Genomic DNA, 9,567 nt, shown 5'->3' with positions numbered 1-9,567 from the left:
GAGTCACAGGTGGCTCGGATCCAAAGGGAGGAGAAATAGATTCCCCCTGTTGATAAAAAGAGCTGCAAAGTCACGGCATAGAAGGGCATGGGGGTGGGAGGGACTGTTGCTGCCATCTTTGGAAACAACTGACCACAGCATGTCTCAGGAGTCAGCGTTCTAGCTGAACATTCATTTTCACGCATGGGCAAGCATTTGAGATTTAATGTGCAGTCAAAATATCTTATGTGTTTTTTTCACTGCTCAGTGAATGCAAGTTAAATGAAAAAAAACCGTCTTAAATGAACATTGTATTTTATTCTTTTATTACATAAATGTGCATTGATTATGGGAAAATGACAAAATAATGTTTCACAAAAAGGGAAAACGAAATTCACTTGTAATCCCATTCCCTGAAGAAAATGCACAGTAGGTGAATAACCCTGCAGATTTTTGGACTGACTTTCAACCTGTAATACCTTCAGCTAGAAACCCCTCTTCTGACAATTAAAATTCTTAGAAGATATATTGCTCTCCTCGAATCATCATGCAAAATGATGATGTGAAACTAAATGTTATTGGAACAGAGGGGGCTGTGAAGTTTAAACCTAATTAGTAAATTAGGATGTCTTCTATATGTCTGGGAGTATGCTAGGCTCCCACTCCCAAGCTGCTCACAGCAGAATGGGAGAGATGGATGAATGAAAAGAGAGTTTCTATTTATTGTGGTGAGAGCTACAACAGAGGGATGTGGGGAGGCCTCGGGTCCGTGGGGTGGGCAGGGGGAGGGGGAGACAGGAGGAGAAACAGGATGAGTTTCTCTTATATATGATGACCTCTGAGTAGAGGGTCAAAACACAAACAGGGTTGCACTGGGGCCAGAAGGAAAAGGGAAAAGCATGAATAAAGTATGCAGGTGGAAAAGGAAATTTATAGAAGGCCTTTGATGTTACATATTATGTCCCAAGTTTTTGTTTTTCTTATTTCCAGATTGCAATTTTATCCTTTTTAAAATATATATATCTATATTAGATTTTCTTTCTCAGCAAATCAGAGCAATCTTCTCCAACACTCCCATCTTTTTATTTATTTATTTATTTATTTGGCTGTGCTGGGTCTTAGTTGTGGCACGTGGGCTCCTTAGTTGTGGCATGCATGTGGGATCTAGTTCCCTGACCAGGGATCAAACCTGGGCCGCCTGCGTTGGGAGCACGGAGTCTTAACCACTGGACCACCAGGGAAGTCCATATCATTTTTTAAATCCTGTTTTGGACTTCCCTGGTGGTCCAGTGGTTAAGAATTCACCTTCCCATGCAGGGGTCGTAAGTTCGATTCCTGGTAAGGGAACTAAGATCCCACATGCCCGCGGGGCAACTAAATCCACGCACTGCATCTAGAGAGCCCACGCCACAGTGAAGACCCAGTGCAGCCAAAAGAAAAAAAAAAGAAAAAGAAAAAGAAAAAAGAATATTAAAAAACAAACAAACCTGCTTTATCGTTAAATACAACATAGTACCCCAAACCACACGAAACATGTGTAGCTTAATAAATTATTGTAAGGTAAACATCCTTGTAATTGCACCCCCCAGCACAGGAAACAGAACTTGACAGCCACCCAGAGCCCTCCACAGGCTGCCCCCAAACACACTTCTCAGCCCCCCAAAACCAGCATCCCGACTTTTATGGCAGCGCCCATCATTTCCTAATTTCTCTTTATTGTTTTATCATCTAAGGTGCATCTCCAAACATTATATCATAGTTTTGCCTTTTTAAATCTGTAGCTACTCCATCTACTTCTCTTTTTTCTCCTTGCAATGTGTTTGCTTATGCAATTTTTATGTTAAAATTGAGCCAGTCAGTTGAAGTATAAACACATATTTATTATTTCAAGAGTAAAAGGCTGTGCTAATTAATGGTGGTGAAAGCTGTTAATTTTCTGAAGAAAAACAATAATTAAGGGCTTTAAAGCATTGACTAGGGAACTAGATTGATGGTTAATACAAATATTGAAAGAGTGTATTTGCTTGATAATTTCAGGAAGACTATTATAGATGGTTTGAGCTTATAAAATATAAATAACAATAAAAGGCAGAGAATGGAGATTTAATTATAATTTTCATCGCTGTAGAAATTTTAGAGTAGTAACATTCCTTACATGGAACAGAATCTCTTTAAGAATTTTATTTCATTTTTTAGTGGTTTAATTCCATTTAGGCCATATACCCTTCAAGAAAAGCTCCAGTGTGAGAATTGTTCATATCTTGTGTGAATAAATTAGAAGTGAAATGTCAACTTAGCCCCGTCCATATTTCACAAAGAGGAAAAGAGTTCAAAACTGAGTTCCAGGTCCACGATAAATTATCTTTGAGGCAGACACATTGAAGACGATGTAGCAAGGAAGAAAGGAATCCAGTATTACACATAAGCAAGGCACCCAGACACATTTTGTCCTCATTATTCAAACCTCAGAACAACACACTTCACAAGAATGCCTTAGGAAGGCCATTCCTCATAGTTTTGAGTCCTCAGAGGCTAAAATCTAAACAAAATGCTTGTAGAAATGACTGTTCCAGACTGCCAACCATTTTCAGAAGTTAAAGATGAAGGCTCTGGGATCTGCCTGAGCAATTATTCCTGGGTATAGAATTCCTTCTGGAAACATATTGCCCGAAACTTTTACCTGACTGATGTTCATCTGCACCGAAAGATGAGGACTATTTTCCAACAGTTGGATATTATCCAAAGGAGTGTTTATTAAGCATCACAGGCGTGTAGGCGAGGAAACCCAGGAGTGATCTGAGGTTGACAGTGCTGAGAAATTGTTTTTATTACCCAGAAAAATGTCAGTGTTTAAAATTTGGAGACTCACATTTGTAATAATAAAATTGTAGAAATGTTTCATTTTCGGTGGATAACGTTTCAGATTTATTCTTGGATTCCAGAAGCGTGTTCTAGGATGGTAATGGTTGATTTGGGCCTCCTCAGGGCCCTGGGTTCTGCTTGCGGGGATATCAGAGAGGGCTGGAGGGCCCCCAGGCACGCGGTGGCTGGGCTCAGGGCTCAGACTGGTGAATGCTGTCTGACACCCACATTTTACAGGCGAGGAGACCTCAAAGCGAGGCTCAGAGACGGTGAGCGGCACGTCCAAGGTGGCACAGCCAGGTAGAGGTTAAGTCGAGGCTGGAGCTCTGATCTTGGCTCCAATCCCAGGAGGGCTTCCTGGAGCACAGGCGGCAGCCAGTTAGGAGCTCAGGCTCACACTGCAGCCCTGAGACCCGGGAAAGAGTACATGCTTCTCCCTGCGACTTCTCAGGTCCTGACTTTCCAACCAGCCTTCTCTGCAGCTCACCATTTCTGTCGTGAATCCACGTAAATCTCATCGTTTAATTGTCAGCCTGAATTCACCTCCACCCACCTGCCCACATGTAAGGAGACCTCAAGTTGATTTTCCCACAAAGAATTGCTATGGCTCTATCTTAAGCCTAAATGTTCAAACACACAAGCCTTTTGCCCCTTTACAACCGTTGATTCTCGTCGTCAGACTCAGGACCTCCCACAAGGCTCCATTATCATTATTCAATTTTTAGATATTTTATTGTTTAATATTTTAATGTATCTTTAAAAGGGAATATTTTAAAGTTTGCTGTGATAACTTCCTGTGTTCCATCTCCCACTTCCCACTTCTTTGCAGCCTGGCCAGGGGACTCAGCTCCTGGTACGCAGGGAGTCGGGAGGCTGAGAGACACCTTCGCCCACCAGGCGAGGCACCAGCAGTGTGAGTGGCTCAGTGTTCTCTTGGTGGGTGACGGGGGTAGCGATGGAGCTTCCTAAGTTCCCAGGCAGCAGAAATCCCTGGCAGACCCTGCCCCCGTGTTGGTCTTCCCGGGCCCTGATGTTTCGGGGGTGGCGGGAGGGGGAGAACGTAGAGGAGCAAACATGCTTTGAGGAACATCTTCCTACTTCTGCTTTACACACCTCCAGACTGAGCTCCTTCAGGTCAGCTCTGTGAATGGCACATTCCTGGGCTCCCAGGGCAGCCTAGGGGTTCCAGGAAGCTCAGGGAGAGTGCTCAGCAGGAAAAAAAAATCCTGGGGACAGGATTCCGGGATTCCAGCTCAGATACCGCGTGTCCTGCACTGAAGCCCGGAATGTTCTCTCCATGCCAGGATGGTGATCGCACACATGCAGGAGGGCCAGAGAGTGCTCTGGCCAGACGTGCCCTTCCTGGCAGAAAGGAAACAAAGAATCATCAGAAGAGAATGCCAAGTGCCCACTCTTTCCCTCTCCTCCTCCCTGCCCTTCTCCCCATCCCAGGAAGAAGGCAGGATATCAGGGTCTGAATTCTGAACATCAGGACTCAGTGTGCCCATCACTATGGTCTACACACAACACCCAGCTCATTCTATCATCAAGTGAGGCTCCCCAGTTCATGGGCCCAGCCCAGGGTCTGGCTGGATAGAACCAGAGAGAGGGGAGAAGGTGTGGGCTCTGGAGTCTCTGTCCTCAAGGAGTCACTCATTCATTTACTCATTCATTTACTTGTTCGTTTGTTCATGCATTCCACACACAGAGTCCTGAGTGCCACCTCTGTGACAGGACATGTGCAGACAGCCAAGGAAAGAGATATTAACAAGGTTGGGGGCTGGACATGAAAACTGAGGACTATAGGACAGTGTGGGTGGGTGCAGGGAAGGAGAACGACTAAGGAGAATAAAAGCACTTTCAGCTACCACTGACTGGGTTATCATGCACCCTGCGTCATCTCACTTGATTCCTTCAAAACCCCTTCGAGGTTCATAGAGAGAGAAAGAGAGATAGAGATAAAGAGATAGAGAGAGAGTTCTCTGGTGAACCTTCTTTTTGTTTTTTTTAAATTTTATTTATTTATTTATTTATCTGTTTGTGCCAGGTCTTAGTTGCAGCATGCATGTGGGATCTAGTTCCCTGACCAGGGATCGAACCTGGGCCCCCTGCATTGGCAACACGTAGTCTTATCCACTGCACCACCAGGGAAGTCCATCTGGTGCACCTTCTTATAAGGACATTAATCCTATTGAATCAGGATCTTTATGACCTCGTTTAACCTTAATTACCTCCATAAGGTCATATCTCTAATGCAGTTGCATTGGGGTTGTTAGGGTTTCAGCATATAAATTTGTGGGGGACCCAATTCAGTTCACAGTACTCACACTCTGAGCAGGTGGAGGTGGGAATCGAGGCCAGGACCCTGTGTCTCTGGGCTCTCACCTGCTCTGGGTATTGCAGCCACCTCCCCCTGCATCCCCCTGTGGGTGTCAGAAGCTGCATGAAGGAACTGTGCATTGGGCTGACAGAGGATGTTTAGAAGTTTACAGGGAAACAAAGTACAGAAGGTAGAAGTACTTCTGGCAGAAGGAACAACATTTGCAAAGTAAGTAAGGCTCAGAAAAAAAATTGATATCTTGGTGTCCACAATTCTAAGAAGCTGGGCAATCTCGTGAAGAGTCACTTGTGTGGAAGGAGGCCAGGGCCAGCCCCACTTCCTCTTTCTGCTTCTCTGGTTCCTAATGACGTCAGCATAAATAGGAAGACTGAGAGGCTCGTTGGCTGCTGCCAGGAGATTCCAGCAGAAGGCCCAACTGTCCCGGCACAAGGAGGTATGGCCCGGCTTCAGGGGCAGGCTGAAGGGTGGGGTGGAGAGCAGGGCAAGTGTGGGAGTCTGGGATAGAAAGGATAGGGAGAGCCTGGGGATGTTGAGTGGGTAGGCATGCTCTGGGGACTTGAGAGGTTAAGGCTTGATCTCTCAAGCAGGCATTGGAATGAGGGGTTGGAGGAGAGAGCTCTGGAGTCAGATATCTGTGTTCTGTCCCTTGCTTTGCCACTAAAGCCTTGGTGACAGTGAGAATATTCTCTCCCCACTTTGGGCTTCTGTCTCTTCATCTTTAGAATAGGAGTATTGGAGCTGACACTCTCTGAGACCCTTTCCAGCTCTGACACATAGATTTAGAAGTGTGTGTTTGTGTGGAAGTGTGCGTGTGTACATATGAGGAATGTGAGGGCAGAGGAAGAGGGATATAAAAGGTGGAAGCTGGAGATTCTCTCTATGCAGGCTCAAAGCTCAGTGTGGTGTGGTGAGCTCAATTTAGGAGTTGCAAGGGTTGTCCCAGAGCTGTGTAAAGACATTGACTCTTCTTGAGCACCAACCATTCATTTCCCCCAAATGTTGTGTGATTAACCTTGTATCCTGTAACTTTGCTAAATTCACTTGGTCTAATAGCTTTTTTAAAAAAATTTATTTATTTTATTTATTTATTTTTGGCTGCATTGGGTCTTTGTTGCTGCACGCAGGCCCTCTCTAGTTGCGGTAAGTGGGGGCTATTCTTCGTTGTGGTGCGTGGACTTCTCATTGCGGTGGCTTCTCTTGTTGCAGAGCATGGGCTCCAGGCATGTGGGCTTCAGTAGTTGTAGCTCATGCGCTCAATAGTTGTGGCTTGCAGGCTCTAGAGCACAGGCTCAGTAGTTGTGGCACACGGGCTTAGTTGCTCCGCAACATGTGGGATCTTCCCGGACCAGGGCTCAAACCCGTGTCCCCTGCATTGGCAGGCAGATTCTTAACCACTGCACCACCAGGGAAGCCCAGTCTAATAACTTTTATTTTTTGATAGTTTCCTTAATATTATCTGTGTGCATGAGTATCAGCTGTGAATAAAGACAGTTTTATTTCTTCCTTACCAATCTGTATGCATTTTACTTCTTTTTCTTGATGTATTGCATTGGCTAAGACCTCCAGCAACATATTGAATAGCAATGGAAGTATAACATTCTTGTCTTGTTACTGATCTTGGTGGGGGGAAGCTGTTGTAGCTTTTTCATAGATGCCTTTTATCAGCTTGACGAAATTATTTTGTATCATGAATGGGTGTTGAATTTTGTCAAATGCTTTTTCTGTGTGTATTGAGATAATCATATGATTTTCTCCTTTAGTCTGTTAACGTGGTAAAATTATACTGACTGATTTTCAAATGTCAGGCCAACCTGGCATATCTGGTATAAACCCTACACAGTCATGGTGTATTACCTTCTTTATATATTGTTGGTTCCAACTTGATAATATTTTGTTAAGGATTTTTGTGTTTATGCTCATAAGAGGTATTGGTCTGTAATTTTCTTTTCTTGTATTGTCTTTGCTTGGTTTTGCTGTAAGAGTATTGATGACTTCATAAAATGAGTTGAGAAGTATTCCCTCCTTCATGTTCATGTAGAATTGGTATTATTCATTAGAATTCATCAGTAAAGCCATCTGGGCCTGGCATTTTATTTGTGAGAAGGTTTTTAATTATAAATTCAACATTTAAGCAGATATAGGCTTATCCAAAATTTATAATTCTTTTTGATTTAGTTTTGGCAGTTTGTGTCTTTCAAGAACTTTTTTAATATTTATCATTTTTGGCACCCTATTCCTTTACACAAATTCAAATTTCATCTAATATAATTTTCCTTCATCCTAAACAGATTCCTTTAATATTTCTCATAGCGCAGGTCTGCTGGCAATGATTCCCTCAGCTTTGGTTTGTTTGAAAATGTCTCCATTTCATCTTTGTTGTTGAAAGATATTTTCACTGGATGTAGATAACTAGATTGGCAGGGTTCCCTCCCCCCACCATTTAGCATTTTTAATATTTCCTTCTATTGTCCCCTGGCTTTCATAGTTTCTCATGAGAAGTCTATTATTTTCCTTATTTTTATTACTATGTATGTAATGTGTCTTTTTTTAAAATACATTTATTTATTTTATTTATTTTTGGCTGCATTGGGTCTTCATTGCTGCATGTGGGCTCTCTCTAGCTGCGGTGAGTGGGGGCTAATCTTTGTTGTGGTGCGCAGGCTTCTCATTGCAGTGGCTTCTCTTGTTGCAGAGCATGGGCTGTAGGCACATGGGCTTCAGTAGTTGTGGCACGAGGGCTCAGTAGTTGTGGCTCATGGGCTTAGTTGTTGCGGCCGGCATGTGGGATCTTCCTGGACCAGGGATCGAACCCATGTCCCCTGCATTGGCAGGTGGATTCTTACCCATTGTGCCACCAGGGAAGTCCTGTAATGTGTCTTTTTCCTCTGGCTGCTTTGAAGATTTTCCTTTTAGCACTGGTTTTCAGCAATTTAGCTACTTACTACTTGTTAGTTAGCAACTTCTTTCTTTTTTTTCTAGTTTTTTTTTTAAGTTAAACATCTTATTTTGTACATACAGAAGAGTATGAAAACTTGTAAGTACAGTTTAAGAAAAAATGATAAAATTGAACACCTGGCTACCCATCATTCATACTAAGAAATTTATTTATCCCACAAATATGTATTGAGCATCGTTCTAGGTACTTGGGATGCATCAGTGAAAAGAGAAGACAAAAGAAATTTGCCCTTACAGAACATGTGGGGAGAGAAAATGATGGAAAGAAATGGAGCTAGTGGGGAGGGAGAATCAATAAACACACTAAATTAGTATATCGTATAGTGTGCTAGAAAATAACATGTGCTAGTCAGGGTAAGAGACACCAGAATTTGGAGGAGGGAGGAAGTGGGTCGAGGCATGTCTCATTGAGAAGGTGCTCTTTGAGCAGAAACTTGAAAGAAGTGAGGCAGTTAGCCATGTGGATATCTAAGGGAAAAACATTCCAATAAGAGGGAACAGTCAGCGCTAAGGTTCTGAGGGAAGAGCAAGCTTGGAGTATTTGAGGAATACCCAGGAGGGCAGTGGGGCTGGAGCACAGTGATCTAGGAAAGCATCTAGAGAATAGTAGGAAAGGAGATCAAAGAGGTAATGGGCGAGGGCAGATTTTGTGAGCCTTTGGAAGAACTTTGCTTTAACTCTAATTGTAACAGGGGAGCCATTGGCTAATTTTTATTAGAACTGACATCTGCTTATGGCTTCCATATTGTGAATAAATAATGAGGGGAGACGAGGATGGAAATGGGAAACTTTAGGAGGCTTTCCCACAATTCCAGATGAGATCTGATGAAGACTTAGCCAAAGATGTTGGCAATGGGACAAAATCAAGGCAAAATCCTGATTAAAGACAGAATGGATGGAGAGCAGTAAGGATGCTGAATGCAGACAACTCTGAATGAGTTTCATTGCAAAGAAGGGAAGACAAATAAGGTGTAAGTGGTGGGGGAAAGTGGGACCAAGAAAAAGGCTTTTTTTTTTTTTAAGATGGAAGAAATTACAGCATGTTGTGAGCTGATGGGAGTGATCCAGTAGTGAGACCCAAACTGATGCTGTAGGAGAGAGAGAGGGAGGGAGAATTCTTGGAGCCATGTCTCTGCCTAGGCAAGCATGGACGGATCCTGTGCACTAGTTGGGGGCTTGGCTTTAGATAGGAGCACGAAGAGTCCATTGGTGGCAATAGGCAAGGGCGCATTGTGTGTGAGGGCAGACGCTGGTGATGGGAGTCTGTGGGGTGGGGGAGGAGGCTTTTCTGATCAGTTTTTCTAGTGAGGGAGAAAGCAGGTGGAGGCTGAGAGTGGGAGTGGGTATAGTGGAACTGGAGGCGTAAGGGGAGTGGAGAAGGTATGAAATAACCTCCTAGGATTGGGAGAGAGAATGGACTGGGTAAGTGT

This window comes from Balaenoptera borealis (genome assembly GCF_965194805.1).
Source record: "Balaenoptera borealis genome assembly, chromosome: 13".
NCBI lineage: Eukaryota > Metazoa > Chordata > Mammalia > Artiodactyla > Balaenopteridae > Balaenoptera > Balaenoptera borealis.
The sequence above is the reverse complement of the archived record's forward strand: the minus strand, read 5'-3'. Positions refer to the sequence as shown.